The sequence below is a fragment of the Frieseomelitta varia genome, unplaced genomic scaffold, assembly GCF_011392965.1.
Source record: "Frieseomelitta varia isolate USP_RPSP 00005682 unplaced genomic scaffold, Fvar_1.2 scaffold_180, whole genome shotgun sequence".
NCBI classification, from domain to species: Eukaryota; Metazoa; Arthropoda; class Insecta; order Hymenoptera; family Apidae; genus Frieseomelitta; species Frieseomelitta varia.
In genome coordinates this window covers 497,538-522,465 of record NW_025109528.1, presented here as the reverse complement: position 1 = coordinate 522,465, position 24,928 = coordinate 497,538, and the positions used below count along the sequence as shown (strand labels likewise).

Sequence of the window (24,928 nt, the reverse complement as noted above, 5' to 3'; positions counted from 1 at the left end):
AAAAAAAAAAAAAAAAAAAAAAGTAAAAAAGGGAGACGTGATGGATGATTGATCGTTAATAATATAGGAAATAGCTCGATCGGTTTTGACAGTCAGATTCTTAATACGTTGACGAGGTGGTTAACTAGTGATCTCGTTGTTTTTGTTCCTATAAATATTTTATGTATAAATAAATAGATAAATATATATTTATATAGATAATGTATATTAATAGATAAATATTTTATCTATATAAATATATAAATATAACATAAATATTATCTATAAATATTTTAAAACACAAATAACTAGACAGTATTGTAAAACGCTTTCATTGTATTTTATATATTGTGCCTTATAGAAATTAAATATTGAAATATACGCTTTCATTATATTTATAAATATTGCATTTATAATACTGCAAATGTTAAAATATCAGTTATATTATATTATAGTATAAAAAAATTAAAATATCAGTTATATTATATTAATATCACATTGCAATATATAATATATTATATTATAATATTAATATAATATTGAAATACACAAATACGCTTTCATTGTATTTTATAAATATTGCAAATGTTATAATATTAGTTATATTATATTATAGTATAATATTGTATATTATATTATAATTTAATATTATATTGCAATATTTAATATACAATATATAATATTATATATATTTAATATATAATATATTATATTATAATATTAATATAATATTGCAATACACAAATACGCTTTCATTGTATTTTATAAATATCGCATTTATAATATTGCGATATAACTATGTTAGACTATGAAACAGAATATTTTTCCCAAGGTCATTTTTTTCGAAATTTTCAGTCACTGGTGTTTTTTTCCCCACAACTACATATTTTTTTATTGCATCGTGCAGTTGATAAAAAAAAAAAAAAAAAACATTCAGCCATGCAAAGAACATCGACTCGAAGGTTTATTTTACTTTTACAACGAAAACTTATTGGAGGGAAGGTTATAAATGCCTGTAAAGTTATTTGACGACACTTTCACAGAACAGCGTTTCCATTCGTTGCGTTCTTCGAACACACAAACGAGCAACTTGTTTCAATTCCATTCTTTCCACTCCCGATAGCTGATAAAGCCAGATATCTTTTATCGCCGATAACGACGATATAACAATGTTCCGAATATTTTTCGGCGCTCTGAACATGCCGGAAACAGAGAAGCGAACCTCTCGTCGAAGGGAAAATCCGTTTTTAACTCTCACGCTGAAATTGAAATGTACAAATTTTGTTATTTGCACTGCGACGATATTTCTTTATATAATAACAATTGTACCCGCGTCAGAGTTTGTAAATTAGTAAATCTGGTATCGAAACCGATCAGAAGTTCCATTATCAAACGTTCCGATAAAGCCGACCGTATTTCTTCGCGGATATTGCCAGGGTTTATCGCCGTTCGCGTATATATTTAAACCGGGAAAAAGAAAAAAAAAAAAAAAAAAAATAGAGAAAAAAGAAGAAAAAATAAAACGAGAGAAGCGAAAGGGTTTGGTACGATATCCTCCCCTTCCCTTCAGCTGGAGATTCACGTTTCGTGCCAGCGCAGCCGAAGATAAAAGAGGGAAAAGAGAAAAGTGGAATCGACCGTAGAAACGAAACGAATCAAGGGGGAGGAGGAGGGAAAAAAATGAGCAACGCCACGCACCTCTGCCCCCCATTGTAACAGGGTGCTCGTTCCGTCGGGAAAATCACCGACGACTCCCATAAACCCGTAACGATCACGCGAACATCGCTCCTGAAAATGGACAGAGATGACACATTTGGCCAGGGATGAAAATCTTTCAATCGTCGAAACTTCTTTCCCAAGTTTGTCCAAGTTCGTTTGGATTCTTGCGATTGTTTCTCAGAAACTCGGGGAAAATCGAACCGTTCGCGCACGAGAGATTGCTCATCTATATCTAGCCAACAGCTCGGACTTTCTCCTTTTATAATTTGCTGATAGTTACAATGACATTTGGTGTACATTTGGTATACATTTGTATGATGCAACGTGTAATAGTATAATATGTACGGATGCCTAGAGCAAAAGCTACAATATAGAACAAAAATGATTTCAGAAGAAGATTTCTGAAGAGAGAGAGATAGAGATAGAGAGTGAATTGTCACTCATTGGAATAATTGGGAATATTGGAAAATTGGGAATATATATATATATATATAAAAGATGTCTTAGTATAAGAGGTGATAAAAGGTAAAGAAATGAGTCCAAAAGACAGAACAAAAAAAATTTTTTTTTTTTGTTAAACCCTTCGATTTGGAGAAGATCGAGTTTAAAAATTTCATACTATAATTTTATACTTAATTTCTTTAACCTCTTGCGCTGGAATGACGTGGCACGCACGCCGAGAATTTTTTGTCCTAAAATTGCAACAGCTGAGCTTTTCTGACTTCCAAGTCTATTTAAATGTAACCCAGGCAAAACAAATGGCAAGTTCATGCTTCTTGATAATTTCTATCCAGTGTGATATCATACCGACGAATTCAAAAGTAAAAGAAAGCGACAAATTATCATGTACGATTCGGTCACTCGTTATGGTCCGCGAACCAGTTGTCAGCGCAAGGGGTTAAAACTACGTTATAACTATGTAAAACTATGTATCACTGACTCTTGTATGTACTTGTTGTGTCATACTTGTATCATACTTTTTCTAGCGAACCCTCAATGCACCTGTTGATTACTGCTTTAAATTTCAACGATAAAATGTCAGAAGCTTAAATACAAACGAAACACGTTGGAATGATATAATCTACAAAATTTCGATACCGTTATCCTGTCAAAATTAAATGCCATTCGAACGATTATTTCCAATGCTACGTCGTTTTATTTTTCAATGTAAATAAATAGTTGACACATAAGTGCAAAATAAATTTTCTAGTGTAAAGGGTTGATCCCATTCGTGGGTGTGGAAGATGATGTGACGCGAGTCCACGGCGTCCGCGTAGAGCAGTTCGTTAAAACGTAAAGCACTCTTCTCATTCATGCGTCCAATCAAACAAGTCCCTGGCACTAGCACACGAGCGACAGATATTTTGGCAGCCCGTTCCCCGATCATTTACGCACTCCTCTCCACTATTAAAATTACAACTCAAACAGATTTAACGAACGAATTTCGGCCCGCGCCAAAAATACCGCCGAATACAGTTTACCCCCTCGAGATAAGAGAGATAATAAACGCGATCGACTATTCCGATTATCGTCTTCCCTCGCAAACGAAAGACACAAGCGTTCATTCGTGACACCGATTCGAAAATTTTGGCAGACTGGCTGCTGCGCGTTGCTGAGGTGTGCCAACGATAAAATAACAGTGATCATAAATAAACGAGGTTATTTAAGGAATTCGGCATTTACAGGCAGCGACGACGATGAGTCACGACCAGTCACTGCGAGTTTTCTCCCCTCGAAAACTCGTTCGTACCACTGAAACAATGCTCTTTGACGCCACGAACTCTCTTTCTCTCTGTGACTCGTCAAAAGATCTTCCCATGGCCATGAGCGTGGCTCCCCTACGACAACGCTTCGTTATTTTTTTCACGCTCGTGTTAATTGACCTTCGACGGATTCCTGCCGACTAACCTAACCCCTACGATCCTCCAACATCGACCCTTTCAAACGTCGAGTGTGGTCTGGTCGGCGGCGAGAAGAAAATCAAATCTACAACGTCGAACTACTGATTGTGAGTCAACCCCTTGGCGCTGGCAACTGGTTCGCGGACCATAACGAGCGACCGAACCGTATACAATAAATCGTCGCTCTCTTCTTCATTTGAACAGGCCGGCACGACATCACCGGATGAAAACTTAAGAAGCATGAACTTATCATTTGTTTTGCCTGGGTTGCATTCGAATATATACTTAAATGCTGAGAAAATGTTGCAATTTGAGACGAAAGAATAGAAATTATTGAGAAGTAGTAGACTTATCATTTGTTTACATTTAAAATATATACTTAAAACTGAGAAAATGTTGCAATTCGGAACAAAATTGTATCTGTTTCTTGAAATTCATTCTTTCTTCTAACGTAAAAATTGGCATCTCAGCGTGCAATACAATAATATTTGTTTCAAACCAAAAACAAATATGCTTTTGCAAGTTCTCATTTTCTTATTTCTAACGGCATCTATAGGGTGTCCCATAACTAGTGACACGACTGAGATCTATTCTACTTGGAAAAACGAATTAACCAAACTCAAATATTTCAAATCCAATTTTCACGAAAATCTTGCCCTTTCTTTTCGACTTCCAACGGGAGATCACCCAGATGAAATTACCAAACAGCCAACGTTTGAGACAACGTCCAAATTTCAGAAAATAGCCAAGACAACAGGAAGTGGATTTATTTCAAAGCTCTCTTATCTCTCAAACGCGTTCGCCAATGATCAAGCTTCCATACGAGATACAGTATTCGTTAGTATTCCCGTAGATAGTTAGGTATTAGAGAAAGCTAATCCCAGTGTGCTGCCACGTTCCGGCCTTTCCGGCTAAATCCGTGAATTCCAGCCGGCGCTGCTAACTTCAGAGATTCGTCGAATTACCAACAACCGCGTAATTTCACCCTCACCGCCCAATAAGAATGGTGGTACGTGCGTGGAATAACCGGGTCGGCCTGGTGTGCCAATCTGTGCGCCAACTTTACCTAGGAGAAACACTTTTGCGTACGCGGCAGCACGGATCGTGAATCCGAATCACGACCGTGTGGCAACGGTCAAGTTAGTTAGTTCTAGTGTTCGGATGGGACGGTGATTAGCGTCGATGCTCGTGAAACTGGCTCATCTTTCTTTCTCTCTGCCTGCCTTCGTGGCTCATTATGCAACGCAACGAGGTCATCGACACTTAACTGTCCCTCCCGGTGGACGTTATCGAAGACGAACGCGACTTCCTGGCTTGTCTGACCGGCTTGAGTTGATACACGCGACTGTCGATTCCAGTCTGGCTACGATCGTACAGGGTGGAAAGGAAAGTTTGTCTGAAATGCTGAAATCCAATCAATCGAAGGAAATCTTCGATTTGATGGAGATACATGTAAAGAACTTGACTTTGACTTTGTTCACGTTGTTTGCACGAGTATTCCACTCGTCGCGAAGGCAAAACTTTTCCAAAGAACCTAACACGTTTTTCTTTTGAAAAATGGCAAAAAAGTTGGCGGACGCGTGAGTCCTAACAGCGACTTTATAGTTCCGGATTTAGGTTTCACTAACATTTGATTTGTCATAGCTGTAGCATCAGTGTGAGTTTAAATTATCAAATGATAAAACTAACTGTTAACATTAATCGAATATAAACGATACATCCAGAATCATAAAGTCGCTGTTAGAATTTCAAGGTGTAAAGAAAAAAATTTTTTTTTGCATTATATTCCACTTATCATGAAGGTAAAAGTCTTCCAGGAAATCTAATAGTTCTTTTGAAAAATGGCAAAAAAGTTTCTTAAATGATTAAGACTGCGAACGCGTGCGTCCTAACAGCGACTTTATGGTTCTGGACGGGTGGATGTCCATATTTCGAATAATGTTAACAGTTTTATCATTTGATTATCCATACTAATGCTATAACTATGATAAATCAAATGGCAGTGAAACCTATTACGAAAATTACGTACAATAGACATCCGAACGTCCGGAACCATAAAGTCGCTGTTAGGACGCACACGTCTGCAGTGTTAAATGATTAAGAAAAGAACTATTAGGTTGTGAACTATGGTTCCTTGAAAAAGTTCTACTTTCGTGATGAATAGAATACAATGCAAACAAAATTTTGACCTTGAAATTCAAGGTCAAAGTCAATTTTACGACAGGTATTTTACACGTATTTCCATCAAATCGAAGGTGTAGAATTCATCTATCTTGTACAAAGTAGATGACCGAGAGGTAAAGTGAATTTTCTGAACTCAGACGGAGTTGGTTCTAGCATTTGCTCGAGGCGTTTGCAATTTTTGCAAAACACAGGCAGGGAATAAGAGGAACGTAGAGTGACTGACAGAGAATGGACGAACGTGGCTGTTCGGAGTAATGGATCAATTTAGAAAAGGGATCAATTTAGATATGTCAACACGTGAGACTTACGCGTCGCAGTTTAGGACTGAAACTGAATTAATCTTGAAGCCCTCGAGGCGACGCAACGTGCTGCCAGATGAGCGTGTAAAGTACGCTTAACGTTTAATAACACGAGCCAACTGTGTCTCTTCTAAGCTTCTGAGAGAGAGAGAGAGAGAGAGAGAGAGAGAGAGAGAGAAGTTGTTTTAATCTTCCTTCAACTTTGCTGCAAATATCGCCTAATCTCGCTTACCGGTTAACGATAATTTCTTGCGCTGGCAACTGATTGCGGACCATAACGAGTGACCAAATCGTATACAATAATTCGTCTTCCTTTTGAATTCATCGGTATATCATTGGATAGAAATTACTAAGAAGTAATAAATTTATTTTTTTTTTTTTTTACCGAGTTATATTTTAATACTGGGTTTTATTTTTTTTTTTTATAACGGATTATATTTTAATACTTAAAATTGAGAAAATATTGCAATTTTAGGGGGGAGATATTCTCGACGTGCGTGGCACGTCATTCCAGCGCAAGAGGTTAACCAAAACCTCAGCGTCAAACAGAAATGTTAGCGGACTAACGATAAGTGTGGGCCCCCTGTGAAATTCTCGATCGAGAGAATTTGTGTTATCCAACCGCGTCACAAGCGAGTACAGTGTGGAATCGATTTTCAACGACAGTAGACGTCGCGCGACAATGCTTCGATATTCAATATCGATCGACTGGAAATCGACATCGCATCGTATCCCTGGATCAAGTTCGTCGATCTCCCAAATGGCCGATCCGATCCGATCTCATTCTCATCGCGATTCGCGAATCGCGAGGAATTTCATTTCGCGAATTAATCTCAACTCGTGACAATCAACGAGGCGTGCCTCTCTGTAAAACTGTCACGTTCGATCCGGTAGACGACCGTGATTCACGATCCGTTGTTGAATCACCGCGCGTGATTTGATTTGCACCGTACGTCCGATTGCGGCATCATCGACACTCGGTCTACGATCGAGAAGATGGAGCGATTTTGTGGGAGGAAAATTTCGATTGTCGCAATTTCGAACATTGGAAGAAATATTCCACGTGTTCTCAGACTTCTGTCACTTTTAATAAAATCACCCGAGCGAAGCTTCTCCATTTTCGGTGGAGATTAGCGTCAATTTCGTCAGAAGTTAATTTCCAGTAACAAAAAATCGAAATTCCTTTCGACGAGTAGTTATAAAATTTTTCCAAATACGAAACCACTTAAATATAAAAAAAAGAAAAAATATAAAAATATATAAATATAAGAAATATATAAATATATAAATATAAGAAATATATAAATATACGAATACAAGAAATATATAAATATACGAATACAAGAAATATATAAATATACGAATACAAGAAATATATAAATATACAAATATACAAATATAAGAAATATAAGAAATATATAAATATACAAATATAAGAAATATATAAATATATGAATATAAGAAATATAAAAAAGAAAAAAAAATTGGTCGTATCGTACTGGCATTCAAAGACAAAAGTTGGCCGAGTTTCACGCCAAATCGGATTACGGTAGCTGGCGAGAACATCCACGAGGCAAAGGAAAATTCGCTTTCGCGTGCATAGTCCACTCGGCGTGGCCTTTCCAAATGAAAATTCGATTCGTCGGTGGCGGAGCGTCGTTCGAGCGCGGCCATTTCGCGTCTTTCTTTTCCGTCTTGACGTCGCCGAGGCCCGCTGAAACCGGCTGACGGGGCGTTAATTAACTCGCAACGACGTGCAGCACCGACTAATTGGGCTCGTTCTATAATTAACCATGGCCAACTTTAATCGGCTCGGTTTCTTCGTCTGACGTGCTTCCGCCGTTGTTCGAAACCGAACGGTTGTATATAATATATATTACGATGAAAACGTAAACGCAAGATTTCGTAGGATTCACACGAAGAGTGCGGAATCTCTCCTGCGAGACAAGCCTCCGAAGCTAGCGAACCTGTCGAACCGCTTGCTCCCGACTATCTTTCCGGTTTCTAATGAACGAGCAATCTGGGACGAGCAATCTGTGTTAATTAACCGTGTCCTGCGTGATCAGCGCATCGACGACGTTGCCGAAGAAGTTTAACCTCTTGCGCTGGAATGACGTGCCACGCACGTCGAGAGAATTTTTTTTGTTCCAAAATTGTAATATTTTCTCAGTTTTAAGCATATTTAAGTAAAACGTAATAGGGAAAAGCAAATAATGAATTTTTACTTCTCAATAATTTCTACACGGTGATATCACATCGACGAGTTCGAAAGAAAGAAAAGAAAGCGACGATTTATTGTAATACGGTGTTGGTCACTCGTTATGGTCCGCAATCAGTTGCCAGCGCAAGTGGCTAAAGAGCGTTTAATAGAACTGCGTTTAATAGAAAAATGTGATTTTCAGGGGAAAGAGATTCTGTTCGAGATTCTGAACGTTTCTAAATATTACTATTCGTATTGAGGTGAAACATATTCCCAATATTGAGAAAATAATATACTAACTTTAAGTATATTGAAATAAACTTCAAGTATAATGAAATAAAACCCAGGCAAAGCAAATAATAAATTTATTACTTCTTAGTAATTTCAGTGATATACCGACGAATTCAAAAAGAAGACGAATTATTATATACGATATTGGTCACTCGTTATGGTCCGCAATCAGTTGCCAGCGCAAGTGGTTAAGCATTTCTAGCATGGTGAGAGATTTTCTTCTAATGACACGCACCCTTAGCAACATGCTTGAAATGACTCTGCACTCTATTTTAATTCGCTTCATCTGGAGTGAAAAATTCGCGAGATTTTTAAATTTCAATTTAAATTCGAAAATGCCCCAGAGAAAAGTTTGTTAATTTCCAAGAAAGGAAAGTTTCATTTTAATTGTAATTACCTAATTGTCTCTCTTTCTCTCCCTGTATTGTGATTATAATAATTTATTTATGAATATATGACAATCTACGTAACGTTGAACATAATCGAGTATTGATATACTGAGAGTATTCGTAACATTTATATTTTTTCATTTATGTAAAAAAAAAGTTTCTCTTTTGGACCAAGTACAAACAAAACAGAATCGATGGAAATTTTCATGAGTAAATTTCCAAGGAAAGAAAGTTTCATTTCAACTGCGATAAATTGTCTCTCTCTCTCTCTCTCACACACACACACACACTCTCTCTCTTGTATTCTGAGTATAGCAATTTATTTATGAACATGATAATCCATGTAACGAGCATCGATATATTCGTAACATTTGTATTTTTTCACTTAAAGCTTTTCCTTCTTTCAAGCATCGAAACAGAAACTTTCGTTCAGACAAAATAAGAAAATCACGAAAAAATCAATGGTCAATCAAACGATCTTTCCCATTTCCTAAAAGTTCCATCAGAAACTTCATGAACCGCGTGAATGATGAACAATTGCCGCTTCTTGTCTACGATGCTTTTTTGCGATTTTCATCGTTCACTCTGTCCCATATATACGTTTCACAAAAATATCCAAGCAATCAGAAAACGGAACGCTCCCCTTTCATTAACCAATTCGTCGAATCATTCGAGAGAGCAATTAAAGATCACCGATCGAACTCCGTAGCGAGCCGCTCACGTGGAGAAAGTATGTCACCGAGTGTGTCGAATCATCCGGGAAGATTTTCAATGGCCACGACTGTTCTCTGAGATTGGGAACGGCGACTAGCCATCAAGAAACGGGGCGATAGGGGTAGGGGGCTATTTTCTTTTACGACAATTTCTTTCGGAGATCGAGGGAGGAGGCGGAGGCGCAACTTGCAGCCAGAGGCGATGGTGCAGAAGTGATAAAAGATAGCGGGAGGAAGGGAGAGAGGAAATGGCGGAAAACAAGGGAGATAAAGTATCGAACGGGAGACGATCGAGAGAAAGGTACGATCGGAGAGGGAAAAAAGGAAAAACTGATCGAAAGGGGCTAAACGCTGACAACGGGGTAGACGCGAGCAGACGGCGTTCCCATAAACATAACCTCGACGTGCAGCCGACGTAAAACATAAAACATAAGGAGAGAGAGAGAATGATGGTCGACGTAAAACGGGGTATATAATGGCCCCCATTCAAGCAAATTCACGCGACGTCGTTTCAAACGTCGTTATCACAATACATGCCCTTTATTCCACCGAACACACGTTGGATCCGACTCGCACACGCCACGACAGAGGGAAATGGACGTCGAAGGGGAAGCAAGTCGTTCGGGTCTTGTTACGAGTAGATAGTAAATGTTGATGCATTAAAGCTTAAACTAAAAAGCGCAGAGAAACAGAAAATATATAGTATGCAAAGTGTTTTTCGTGTCGAACAATTCACGAGGAAGTAAGATCATTTCGAACATCGAATAATTTCAAAAGCTAGAATCACGAGGCAGGTGATGGTGGTCCATTTTCTAAAAAATAGAATTACTTAAATCTTAAGTATAATCGATATTTCAAAGTATACGTATATATTTTGTAAATGCATATAAATTTACAATGTTACAAGCAGGAAATTAGAAAATAATCATAGGTTTACATGACAAAAGAGAGATGATGCAAAAGGCCCAGGTAAAAGGTACATATTCCGAGCTCAATTTCTTTATATAGTTTTATCATTCGGTTGTAGGCCAGTCTCATCCATATTAAATATATTTCTCGGTTTGTTTGAGAGATCAGTTGAAAATGTGAGTCACCTTCCATCCTATTCACGCCCTGGCACCGAGACAATGTCTCGTTATAAGCGTGACTAATATAGATAGAATGTTAATAAATTTCAATGGACAAACAGAAAATTTTCGACGCTGTTCACGTACATTTTACAAGAACGTTTACAGATATGATATAATACGACACCACTGAAAAAACAGCTGAAAACTGACATTTGGTAACTCGCTCTATTTGATAAGGATGTGTCAAGTACGTGAGTACTGCAAGAAGGAAAGGATAAAACAGGTCTCCAGGAAGGACACCAAATTCATGACAGCCGCTCATGATAATCCGACGATCGAGTCGTGTATACATATACACTGCGTTCGTAATTAGTCGGTGTTTCATCAATTTCGTTTCGACATCGACGATTCCACGGTTCGACCACACACATCGTAGACCTCTGGTCACGATCGCAATCTCTCCCGGCATTGTACTCTCGTCGATGCACACTCGCGATACGCCACGATACTCCGTGGATGCGATAATTCCTAATTAACCGCGCCACTCTCGTCGAAACTTCGTCTCGTACTGTTCACAGGCCAGAGAGACACAATGCAAAATAAATCGAGTGAGTTTCCCCGATCGAGCTACGCGAATGAAGCTACCTCAATGGTCTGTGCCAAACACACGAGCACGTTCAGTCTCTATAGCATCTATGGCTTCTGTATGGTGTTTCCCGTGGCTCGTAATGGGTCATAATTGCACGGCCGGTGGGCCGATTGAATCCTATTAATTTCAGTCATCATCGTACCTCCATTTAGCCACCGTCATTATCGACGCTGTTCTGTGATTCTGCTCCGATGCAAATACCTAGTGGCTAGTCGGACGATTAACATAATGAACTTAATTATTCCTCGATCGACGGTGGACCACTTCGAGGCGTATCAACATAGTTTCCGGTATAATGCGCGCTAGAAGTTCCAACTATTGGCTGGTCCGACTTCTGACTAGTCAGTGATTTTATGCAAATTGTACCAGTGGTGGTCACTGAAAGACTGAACGATATAAGATGAAAATAACTTTTACAAACATGTGTTTTTTTTTTAATTTCTTGTTGCTTCATTTGGAAATGTGATTGATGGATTTTTTTTCAGTATTACTTGCGAAACTCCTTCAAACCCAGGTTTTCAGCGGCCAACCGGTAAATTATATGCAGAGGAAGCGTACTGTTTGGAAATGTTTTATAATTTATCTTGGGAAATTTGGGGAAAGTGAACGCTGGTCTTTGGATATAAGCGCGACTAATTTCGAGTCATCTACGTTTGGAACCTAAGTAATCTGCACGTGAAAGGAGAGCAGGTAGTCTCGTTAACCTCTTGCTTAAATTCTTATCGAGAATTTTTCGCTCCAATATTGCAATAATCCCTCAGCTTCGAGTGATATTTCAGTAAAACAAAATAGGCAGAAACAAATAAATGAACTTGCTACGTCTCAATAATTTCTATCCAGCGATGTCGTATCGACGAGTTCGAAAAGAAAGCGACGACTGGCCACTCGTTATGGTCCGCAATCGATTGCCAACGGAAGAGATCTTGCACAAAGAGGCCGCCGCGCGGCGTAGTTCGTGCTTGATTTTTAGATGGACGAAGAAGTTCGTTTTCCACGGCTCGCTTTGATACAGGTCACGGTGGCAAAAAAGATCGGGCAAACCCGAGTCCAGGCCAGCACAGCGAGACATGTGTTACGTGTTAACTCGCACGCTGGCTTTCTCGGCGACCAGTTGCATCAGCCGGAGGAAACGACGAGATTGCTCGTGTCCCTCTCACTTTAGCTTGCACAGTCAATTAACACTTGCTGCTTTTTTTCATCCTTCTTTTGCACATTCTTCCTTCTCTCCTCACTTTCATCTCTCTGTCTCTCTGTCGTTCGTCGATAAATTTTTCATACAGGTTTTGCAGACCATATTCACCCTTTCCCATTGGAAATAAACCCTTTTGCAGATCAAGTTCGACTCAAAAGTGAAACGATACACTTTATTGTTTCTACTATAGCAGTGACGGAGAACTGCTTTTTGAAAAGCAGGTCAAATTTTGTTCATTATTTTTTTTTTTTTTAGTATTAGCTCGTGGGTCACTAAGTCAGTGGCGTCACTTGCAAAGGGGAGTATGGTTAAAAATTACTTTTCTTTGGTTCTCACTTTTGTAATCCTCTAAAAGGTTTCCCTTTTGTTTTACAACTTTTACTTTTGCAAGTGAGGAGCAAGAAATAAATGTCGACGTCAAAAAATTGATATAAAAGGAGTGACATCATGCTCAGTCACCCCTGCACTATACATTATATATATATATATATATATATATATATATATATATATACATATACTTTATTTCTGAATATTTTTTTATTGTCTGTTCTCTCTTTTATTACAGAAAAAACTAGCCAAGCTAGCCATTCTGAGAATGGGATCTAGTGTGTTTTTTAGTGTTTGTTACATCTATTTAATCGTAAGCGCTATATAAAATTTTTTGGACACAATTAACTCATATTAACATTTAAGACTTAAAATACCTATATGTATACAAAACCAAGTCGTAAATCCTCCATAAAACACAATTACACACTTGTAATTTTCTTAACATTTTTTGAAAAGAGGGGTTCGAAAAATAATTAAAATTCTTTTATATATATGATGATAAGTTTATAAAAATCAGTGTCTGATCCATCATAGGTTCGCCATCATTGTACCATACTCAATGACGAAGAAATCTTCAAGTAAAATCCCCTCATTGAAAGAAAGAAGTCTTTTCAAAAATTAAATTCCATGCAAGAAATATTTTGTTTCATCTGTCAAACCACAAACGTTTAGTAGATGTTATTAATCATTCTGTTGCAAACTATCGTTCCTACAGATTATTATATAAATATGTATACTTATTTCTCTTCTATACATGAATCTATATGTGTCCACACAAATACTTTTAATGTTAAACAAGTCATTTTACGTCATTTTGTGTTACCTTTGTACAACGCAATAAAATTTTCCATTTCGGAATAATAACTTTTACATGGTTTTTGCCACTTACAATAACTTCATTTTTATCAATGGCTCGGAGAAAACGAATTTGTCGAAAATTTGTAGGAAATTTGCAAGAGGGTTGATTTAAAGTGCAAAACCTGTATCTTCGTTTGCTTCGATTACTAAGCCAGAGAGAAAAGAAGAAATATCTTGATTCGATAAATCGCAAAACTTCGACACGCCAAAGTTTATTGAATTCCAACGTTCCAAAGCGAATAATTGCACAAGAATCCATTAAAATTCCAATGTACCAACTGCTCTCTCTTCTTCACAAAAGGTTTTTCGCGTTCCTCAGTCTCTTTATTGCATTACTACTTCACATCGGTTCCTGTTCCCATTATCAGAATCAGAAATAGTAATTAACCGTAATTTCGTTATCTTATTAGCCCTAATTTCCTTATCTTCTTAACGGGTAAAGAAAAAATCCGCTTACAGTCGGGAGTCGAGCTCGAGCTGTTGGAAAAGAGTACCGTGGATTTGTAATAAAGGGGGAAGGGAGTCTCGTGGAATTTTTCACAGCATCCCTTGTCGCTCATCTCGCCGTTCAAAATTTGATTATTACCGAGTTTTACCGTTTTTGTTTTTTTTTTTTTTTTTGGTTTTTTTTTTCGCTCAGTAGATTTCGAATCGAAATCTCGACTATACAGGCTGTTCCATTTGAAATTATCCCGTCACAGGGAGAAAAATGTTTTAAGTAAAGTTAAATACTTTTCTTGGAAAAGATCTTCACAAATCCTGTCTGATTTTAAGTGGATTTTAAAATGATCTCTATTTTTTTTTTTTTTTTTTTTTTTTTTCTTAACAAAACTATGTATATTTCTCTAAGATCACACTGATTAATATTTAAAGATTTAGGTTGGGTATGCTGCTTTAAGTATCAATACACTCCATTTCTAAAGGATAAAAATGTCATTTACGTTGTTTATCTGAATAAAAAGTAAAATACATAGTGTAAAAAAAAAAAAAAAAGACAAAGGTCACTTTGAAATCTCAGAAGCATGTCCAGACTATAGATCTCTGACCATCATAAGTTTCACTCGAAACATTCTTTTTCTACAAACGAACAGTTTAAGAGATAAATGGAAGCCACTGTACACTGTCATATTTGAGAACTTCGAAACGTTCGCTCGAAAAAGAATAGATACAACTGAGACTGAACATAGAGACTGACATAGAGACTGAAAACCGAAATATTTTGAGGTTTAGGTATTATACCCAGAGCCTGAAACCGAAATATTGCGAGGTTTAGGTATTATACCGGTATTTGCTCCCATATTACCGTAATACAACCGCTATTTGGAAAATCGGTTTTAATCTCGGTATAAGACGGTCATACGTATTTTCATACGTATTTTATCGGTATTTGATGTCCACAACAGTAAAAATACCGCAATATATACCGGTACGGTACCGCTTTACTGACGAAAACACATTTTTCATTTTCTACGTACAGTGACTCTTATTAATATTCGGACATCATGCTATTCAAAATATTGTTGTGGATTTCGATTGTTTGTAATAGTAAATTTGGATTAATTTTTTAATAATATAATAGAACAGTCATTATAGTTTATAGTAACGTAAATTTTATTTATTTGTTGCACATACTTTTCTCAATATCAAATAATAAACTGTACTGTGTCGAAATGTAGCGTGGCAAAAATATTCGGACATTTGAGGAACTACAATATTTGAACCTGAAAATTGTTAACATGAACAATAATTAATATTTTGTTAGGTAGCTTTCAACTTCAATAATATATCGCAGACGCTTAGGCATATTTCCAGTAATTGTTTTTTAGCGGAATATTCTTACATTCTACGATTAATCGTTGTTTTAACTCCTCTTTCGATTTATTGACATATGACAATTAGTCATTTTTCACCGAAAAAAAGGAAAAACGGTCATCTTTTAAAATTAAGTAAGAGTATCGTGGCTGATATTGTATGGAGATACAACGATGAATTAGTATTAGAAATAATAAAGAATACGTGTATAAGCGTCATCAAATTTACTATCGGCAGCTTTATGAAAACATTTAATCATTGTCTCCCTTTCCTTTTCTAATATATTAGTATTTTATTTACCGGTATTATACCGAAATACATCTACCGACCTAACATCATTTCGGTTTCATCAAACGTAATCGAATAGTAACCTAAAAATTCCGGTATTTTACCGGTATCCGTAATACCGATTCAGTCTCTGGATACAAACGACTCACTGGCTCCATTACCTGTTATTTCCACCCATCTCTCAACCAGCCACATATTTCAGTCTTATCGTCAGCGCCGTTTTGAAAATTCATGCGACGCAGGACAAACGAACTTCCAACGCGATGAAATATCGAGAGGAGTGATTTTTATCTCCATCGAGAGCTCGATCCCCCCCCCCCCCTCCCCCAATAAAATCGGAGCTTTCATCGAGTCTCGATTCTCGCGAAAAAAATCTGACGAAACAAAAAAGGAGCCGGCGTTTAGCCGTTTTCACGCGACTGAAAACCCTTCTCTCCGACTAGTAAGCTCGATCGAAAAAAAAAGAAAGAAAAAAAAAAAAGAAAAAAAGAAAAAAAAAAAAGAAAAAAGAGGCGAAAAAGGAAAAAGCACCCGAGGCGAGCCGTTGGCGCTTTCATTCAGGACACGCACACGCTGCGACGAATTAACGTAGTCGACGAATAGTCATTAGCGTGAACTTTTAACAAGCGTTTCCGAGCAGATGCGAGCATTCGCCGTTGGCGAAATTTGCAACAAAGAGCGGCTGCAGTCCGGGTCCGAAGCGGCTGCAAACGCATCGGACATCTGCAACCGCAACTTTTTCTCGCCCGAGCACGCTCGCAACCGAGAATGCTCGCTGCTAATTGTTCCACGAAAACTGCCCCACCCCGCTGCGAATAAATCGCGCGATAAATAAATGAAACGGAGACTAAATTCGTGCTCCCGTTTCTCTCGAGCTTTAGCTGCTGCTTGAAATTTGTATTTCAACCGGACGAAGGAAGGAAGGAAGGAAGGAATCGCGAGGTAAAATAATACGGCGAGATCGATCGAGCTTTTTAGTCAATAGTCGGGTGTCTTCGAAAGAAAACTCATCCTACCGGACGAGCAAACAGAAGATAACGCGTGTTGCAGAGAAGAATCAATTACCTCATCGCCGAAACTTTCCCCAATCTGATTGAATTCGTGTTCACGTACCTCGAGTGTTTGACCTGAAAAAGAAGAAAAAAGAGTTATTTCTAACTGATGTAGTTATGGCAGTTTAATTCGAATATGTGTCATACTTTGTATATTAATTACATACTTTATTATTATATTGACGCAAGTAACCCCACGTTTTTCAGTCAAGTGGGAATAATTTTTTTTTTTTAATTTCTGTGTATAAATAATGAATAATGCCTTAACTTGTAGATGATATAAATATACAGGGGAACAGGTAGAGGTGATTTCTGGTGAAAAAAATAAGTCGAAAATAAATTATAAGAGGATAAAATTATTATACACGAACTTGGGTAATTCTAAATGTATTAGAAAAAAGTAATCAATAGGAAGTTGTCCTACGTGCGAAAATAGGTCAAAAAACGTAGATTAAAATTCTTCATTTTCAAGAAAATGTAGACTTCGAATGCACGAGTATTTGATAAACTTTCGAGACTCGACTTTCTCGAGAACGATGCCTCGGACGAACAATTTCTATTCTACACTTTCAACTTATGTTTCAAGCAGAAACGCACTTCAAAACGAGGCCAAGCGAATGGTTGCATAATGTCTGCTTACAAACGTTGAAATTCACTTTAAAAATTATCCACACAATTTTGCATTTTCGTTGGAACAGTTACGTTCCTCATTCTCAATGAAATCTGAATTAAAAACTTAATATCAAAATCCCTCAATACAGTATTATTCGAATTTATTTCTGAATTGAAAATTAATACAACCATTATTTCTCTCCAGACAGAAGTATCGATCTACACGTTTCCTAAAGAGCCTATTAATCCGCGACACAGAGAGAGAGAGAGAGAGAGAGAGAGAGACCGCATAACGTCCGAGGAACGTGATTGCGCTTATCTCTCGTCCGACAACGGGGATTCTCGTCGGCCATTCGTCAAGCCAGCCACATTTTCGTCTCGAGCAACGTCAGCTTCCAGGAAACGTTCGAAATGTGGAGCATTAAAATTCAACGGCGCATCAGGAGCTGTAAAGCGTAAGCGACCTTTCCGGCTAACAGAGAAAATTCTCTCTCTCCCTCTCTCTTTACACGATGTTAAAGGTCTCTGCTAGGGACAGGAGAACCGCGTCCAATAAGCGAGAAGGGGAACCAAGCTCTCGCACAAGTGCCCGTCTCTTCCATCTCTAAGGATTATCCTGGACTACCGGCCGATGTCCCTCCTCATTTGTCGTCCCTTTATGGCTCGTCGTCAGTGATTCCCCGTCCAACCTCGTCCAAAGAACAGCTATAGTTCCCTCTTTCCTTTCTCGCGTTCGTCGTCCCACGATTCACGCGGTTCCGGAACACGATCTATAGAGCTCGCGTCGCTCGAGAGCTACAAGGCGATATCTTTCACGATTTGTCCCGATTACTTTTAACCACTTGCGCTGGAAGGAGAATTTTTTTTTTTTTTTTTTTTTTTTTTTCNATGTGAGCAAACGATAAGTTTATTGGTTCTCAATAATTTCTATTTTTTTGGTCCCAATTTGCAACGTTTTCTCGGTTTTAAGTATATTTAAATGTGAGCAAACGATAAGTTTATTGGTTCTCAATAATTTCTATTTTTTTGGTCCCAATTTGCAACGTTTTCTCGGTTTTAAGTATATTTAAATGTGAGCAAACGATAAGTTTATTGGTTCTCAATAATTTCTATTTTTTTGGTCCCAATTTGCAACGTTTTCTCGGTTTTAAGTATATTTAAATGTGAGCAAACGATAAGTTTATTGGTTCTCAATAATTTCTATTTTTTTGGTCCCAATTTGCAACGTTTTCTCGGTTTTAAATATATTTAAATGTGAGCAAACGATAAGTTTATTGGTTCTTAATAATTTCTATTTTTCTGGTCCCAATTTGCATCGTTTTCTCGGTTTTAAGTATATTTAAATGTGAGCAAACGATAAGTTTATTGGTTCTCAATAATTTCTACTTTTTTTGGTCTCAAATTGCAATATTTTCTCAGTTTTAAATATATTTAAATGCAAACAAACGATAAGTTCATTGCTCCTTAATAATTTCTACTTTTTTGTTCCAAATTGCAACATTTTCTCAGTTCCAAGTATATTTAAATGTAAACGAACGATAAGTTCTTAATAATTTCTATCCAGTGATATCATACCGACGAGTACTTCTTAATAATTTCTATCCAGTGATATCATACCGACGAGTTCAAAAGGAAAAGAAAGCGACGAATTATTTTATACAATTCGGTCACTCGTTATGGTCTGCAATCAGTTGCCAGCGCAAGTGGTTAACGTTTAACGCCCATTTTCGTCTGTAATTCTCTGCAAAATCGAACTCTCCGGTTTCGTGAAACGTTCACACGTAAATGCTTACACGTAGAGCTTACTTTCGATTCGATGAAGCCTGAGAAGATTAATTCCAATCTCATCAGGACGATTTGAAATTTTCGTGTAACGTAAGCACGTGCTGACGTGGGATCGTGTGAAAGCGGCAAAGGAACCTGTGCAACGATCCCCGCTCTGAAAACAGCTCTGGGAACAAGGCTGATCGTTTCGTTCGCTTATCGAGGCTTATGTTATTAAGTAAAACTTAGGTCCAGAGCGAAACGAACGAACGAAGCATACACGACGAGGTTGCACGAGGTTTTCAACTCGCTGTTGGACGGAGAGCCGCCACGGTGGTTGCGCTTTCAGATACTTGGACGACGGACATCGAAGTTTCGAGATAAGCCGATCGAACGGGTTAGGCTCGTGAATCGCGATGGAAGTTGATCCACGGCGGTCACGCGAAACAGCAATCTGGCTGGCGAACTCTGTGTACAGAGTGTCCCGGGTGTATTTGGCGGTGAACAACCGAGAACGGGATGATTCTATGCGGAGAAACGAGGAAAAAGAAAAGAAAGGATGAACTTTGTTCGTCGAAGCCTTCGTTTTCGATTCGAGAAAATCGAGTTCGTCGAGTTCATCAACCTGACTTTAGTTAATTGACGTGCGCGAATAATCGACGAATATTCTTGCACGAAAATAAGTGGAAAATAAGTGGAAAAGCGTGGAATAAAAATTTGCTGGTCGAAGCAAAAGCATTTTCAAGAGAATGGAGTTTGAATGTGTCTCGTTAAAAATTACCTTGGTAACTCGATCTTCTCGGAAACGAAACATTCTACAAAAAAAAAATTCTATTTCACATTCTTTTACTCAGTTTTATATAACGTATTACAGAATAACTTTCCACTACTAGTCTAGAATTATCTAAATCAATTATACTGGTATTAACCACTTGCGCCGGCAACTGATTGCGGACCATAACGAGTGACCAAGCCGTACCGCAGTAATTTGTCGCTTTCCTTTTGAACTCGCCGGTATGACACCGCTGGGTAGAAATTATTGAGAAGTAATAACAAATTTATTATTTGTTCTGCCCGAGTTATACTTAAACATACTCAAAACTGAGAAAATATTGCAATTTTGGGAGGAAAAATTCTCGACGTGCGTGGCACGTCATTCCAGCACAAGAGATTAAGTACACTGAAATTTTTAAACTCGATCCTCTCCAAATCGAAGGTTTTAACAAAAAAAAATTTTTTGTTCTGTCTTTTGGACTCATTTCTTCACCTCTTATACTAAGTCACCTTTTATATCGACGAAATATATATATATATATATATATATATATATATATATTCAAGAAGAGAGCAACACGCGCGACACAGAGAATTTTTTTCGGCACGCTCGAGCACGCCCGGTGAAAGTGGTCGAAAAATGGTCGTTTCCATCGCGACGGAGCGTGCACGCGTGGACGTGAATTCGTGCGAACCGGTCACGCGAGCCGATAACGTGCTCGTTGGACACGCGTCCGATAAAAATTGAACGGCCGGGCGTAAAGTGCAACGCGCCCCCGCTCGATTACAACATTTACAGACAGGCGTAATAATAAAAGCGTGCGTGAGCCGGTTGCCCGAGTACGTTATCGCGCAATGCCGTTACCCTGGTAATAGACTTAATCAAGAGTAATAGACCGTACGTCTATCTATTAATAGCAACCGTTATGGCGTGTGCCGCGATGCACGCTGTAATTCGATGACGCAGACTTTATATACGCTTGTTCTCTCCGTCTGTTTCTCATTTCGACGTTCTATCATTCAAGGTCTTCCACTAAATTACAATTTAACCCGTTTTTACAATAGGACTACAATATGACGAGATTCAGTTTACTAACAATCAGAATTAGCATTCGAAAAGTAAGGAGTTTCTATATGAGTATTTATAAGGCATGGAGTTTCATATTTTTCAATTTCACACGGACAGCTTTGGACCACATCTTTTCGTCTATCTTTCGTAGAAATGTATATCGGCTCCTATTCTGTATATTTCTCTTTAAATGCGCAATAAAATTCGACGATACATTAAGGCAGAGGTGGCGAACTGGCGGCCCGCGTGGCTAGTGCCCCCACTCTTTCAGTCGGTAGGGTGACCCCCCTCCACTGCGTCGATCTCCCCACTCCAGCTTTGACTTACTGTTAGCCAAATCAAAGAAAGAAAGAACGCACAGGGCGGAAACTAATTTTCAACGGTGGAGGAAAATTGCAGACAAACTGAGTGATCAGCTCGTACGAACTTCTAATGCAACCGACTGAATCCCACACAGCGCGATCGCGCGTATTCAGATTTTTCGTGTCGGCAGTGCGTTTTAATACAATATGAAACCGATGGTTCATTGATTTCGTCAATGAATCTGCAACGTGCCAACACTGCGTGCGTTCACTAATGCAATCCTAAAACCACCACCGTGTGTTTCACTAAGTTGGCACTAAGTTCAGTTTCAAAATCGAAGGTGTGGAATTCATCTACGAACCTTGTACTCGCGCGTACAGCCAGAAGCAACCTGATCTACGAAGAAAGAGATACTATACGTATCCAAAGTCCACTTCTTCGAGGCGCAGGCTGTTCCTTGAAGGAACAGGTTCGTTAAAAAGAGAAAAAAAGAAAAAAAAAGTTCTTTTCGTTCACGCGTTGTCATCCATCCGTGAGTCATGAGTTTCTCCACGCGAACCGCATTACACGCTACATGCCCGTCTCTGTACCTTAGTCAAACATCCGCTCGGCTCCAATCCACCGGTTCAGACGATGACCTCACCGATATAAAGCCGCGTTCTCACCCGAGAAATAACGAGCAACGCATTTCTTTTCACGCGCCGCGTGTCTCGAAGGAGTCTCAACCCTTGCGCAAACTTCTTGAAAGAATTCAACCCGTTGTCAACGTCGTTCGCGTTTCTCACGCGTCTCTCCTCGTTGACAGAACTGTCTCTACGAGTTGGCACTACTGTTTGTTCGTTGGCTACTGTTTGGAACGAGGATCGAGGATCCATCGATGAGAACGGAGATAGCTGCTGTTAAGGGGATATTCTAGTGTGAGATTTTAAACAAATCGATTTTTTTTTTTTTTTTGCATATTCTTCAAAAATACATCTCTGGAACCTTACATGTGAACTCCTAAAATTAACGGAGTTATGGGTATTTGAAAGACGCCGCGAAAGACCAGTGTCTTGTTACCGCAATACTAAACTTTAAAGGCATTTTTCTGGCAACTATGTTTTTCAGAACGGTGTCCATGATATCTCAACATCTACTTGACCAATTGACTCAAAATTTTAAGTACACATTTAGTACACGTGTGACTATAGGCCCTGCCAGAATCAACCAAACAATTTTATTTTTTATATTTTTTTTAGGCTTCCGAAGTTTAACAAAAACATGCAAAAATCGATAATCGAACTTCAAAGTATCGCCACTTCTTCAATTATTAACATTTTTCTTTTGTTCTAGTTCCGGCTATTACCAAATCCATACCAATTAAGAAACTATCACGTTTTTCTTATTTTAGACAAGCAGAATGGCCGGAATCATGGACATCGTGAGACGACCTTTTTTAAAAGCGACTATGTTTGAGAGTATGCAGTACCACTTGTTTCTAAAAACTTTTAAAACGTCGTTGAAATACGTGCAAATAATCCTTGTCAATTTGACTGCAAAAAGGTATAATAGTTTCTTTGCAAAAAAAATTTCCAAACAAAGTTAAAAACACGCACTTCACACTAGAATACCCCCCACAATATTGTTGAAACATGCGATTTTTCAATTTTTTTTCGTGTGACACCAACGTTGAAACGCGTGTTTCAAAATGTCGGATCGTCTTCAAACTCCAATATTACTCTAAATATAATAGGCAATTATTATTACTTACAAAAAATAAGAAATTAAATACTAAAAAAAGAAATGGGCAAGAAGATGGTTAATCCAAAGAAATAGAGCAACTTGCGCTGATGCGGTTTGCAAAGAAACGACACCACTGTCACCGGTGATAGGAGAAGGCTATACGAGTGATTACCACTTATGTGTAACTCTAATGTTATTAGAAGAAAACCCAAATGACATTTTTATTACTTCTCATTGTAATTTGGAGTTTTTAAAGTAACATTTTATTTTACACGACGTGTTAAGATCACACTTGAACCGCGCCGAAATAAAATTTTAGATTAACGCAAGTAACTGGCTCGTAGCACAGCTGTACAAGACGACTTTGTTGAATTTTAGGCTTCTTACGCAGAGCGTTATCTCTGGAGTTTTCCCCGGAAAGGGCAGATAAATTTGGCGGTGATCGGCCGCGCAGCCGGTTCGCATCAACCCCCCAACATCAAAAATAACGCGCGGCCGGTTAAAAGATCCGAAGCGATGGCAACAGGCCACGCGTGAATCGTCGGGCAAAACGTGCCTCCTCGTCGATCAACGGCCTGACCGAAATGGAATTACGGCGTGAAAGCAGCCCTGTTATGGCGCGCGTTTGCCATAGCCGTTCGCCATGCCCGTGGCAATCAAACGGTGATAAAAACACGCGGTGTATGCGCACCACCGCGGAAGTATACGCGCTTACTCTCCTCTAGTGGAAAAGCGGGGAATTTCGACTACGCCAAAGGGCAGCTGCGTTGTGGTATTTTGTAAATATTCGAGGTGGCTAGGGTGTACGTGCTTTTGGTATTCGACGCGGTTAGATGTACATATTTTTGGTGTTCGATGCAGTTTTATTATATATTTGATATCTCATATGATTTGATAACCGTGTCGTTTGAAGTTTCAATTAACGTTTGGCCTCATTCGAGACAAGTTACACACCGGGTGTGCAATGCAATTCCTAGCCAAAGGGACGAACTATGCGTAGAGTGTGTTGTGACAACTGATTATGTTATATATTATATTATAACTAACGTTATCAGCTAATTATTAAAGAACTAACTGAGAGAAAATTGTCTTCAAATAAAGCGAAAGGTATGTAGAAATTGAAATTTATATTGGTTTCAATCTAAGGCCCAACTTCTTGTATTTTTCTTATATTATTTTAATTAAATTGCACAACTGATTATATTGTATATTATATTATATGTTATAACTAACGTTGATTATTAAAGAACTAACTGAGAGAAAATTGTCTTCAAATAAAGCGGAAGATATGTAGAAAATGAAATTCATATTGGTTTCAACCTAACACCCAACTTCTTATATTTTCTTATATTATTTTAATTATATTATACAACTGATATTGTATATTATATTATATGTTATAACTAACTATATCAGTTGATTATTGAAGAACTAACTGAGAGAAAATTGTCTTCAAATAAAGTGGAAGGTATGTAGAAAATGAAATTTATATCGGTTTCAATGTAAGACCCAACTTGTATTTTCTGATCTTTATTACTGAATTTAACTAGTGATTCAATTATATTATATATTATATTATATGTTATTAGTTAATTATTAAAGAACTAACTGAGAGAAAAATATCTTAAAATAAAGCGAAAGGTATGTAAAAATTGAAATTTATATTGTTTTCAATCTAAGGCCCAACTTCTTATATTTTCTTATATTATTTTAATTATATTACACAACTGATTATATTGTATATTATATTATGTT

At 37.9% G+C, this 24,928-nt stretch overlaps 1 protein-coding gene across 5 annotated transcripts in view; it reads right to left on the bottom strand.

Annotated features, from left to right (window-relative positions):
* Positions 1–24,928, bottom strand: part of LOC122538828 (dystroglycan-like) — a 192,661-nt gene that overhangs the window by 56,539 nt on the left and 111,194 nt on the right. For 4 of the 5 annotated variants that reach the window (XM_043673264.1, XM_043673261.1, XM_043673262.1 and 1 more), the window contains exon 2: positions 16,991–17,004. The exons of the other annotated variant lie outside the window; for it this stretch is intronic. The gene's annotated coding sequence lies outside the window, so the exon portion shown is untranslated. The remainder of the gene's footprint in view (positions 1–16,990; positions 17,005–24,928) is intronic. 5 annotated transcript variants of the gene reach the window in all.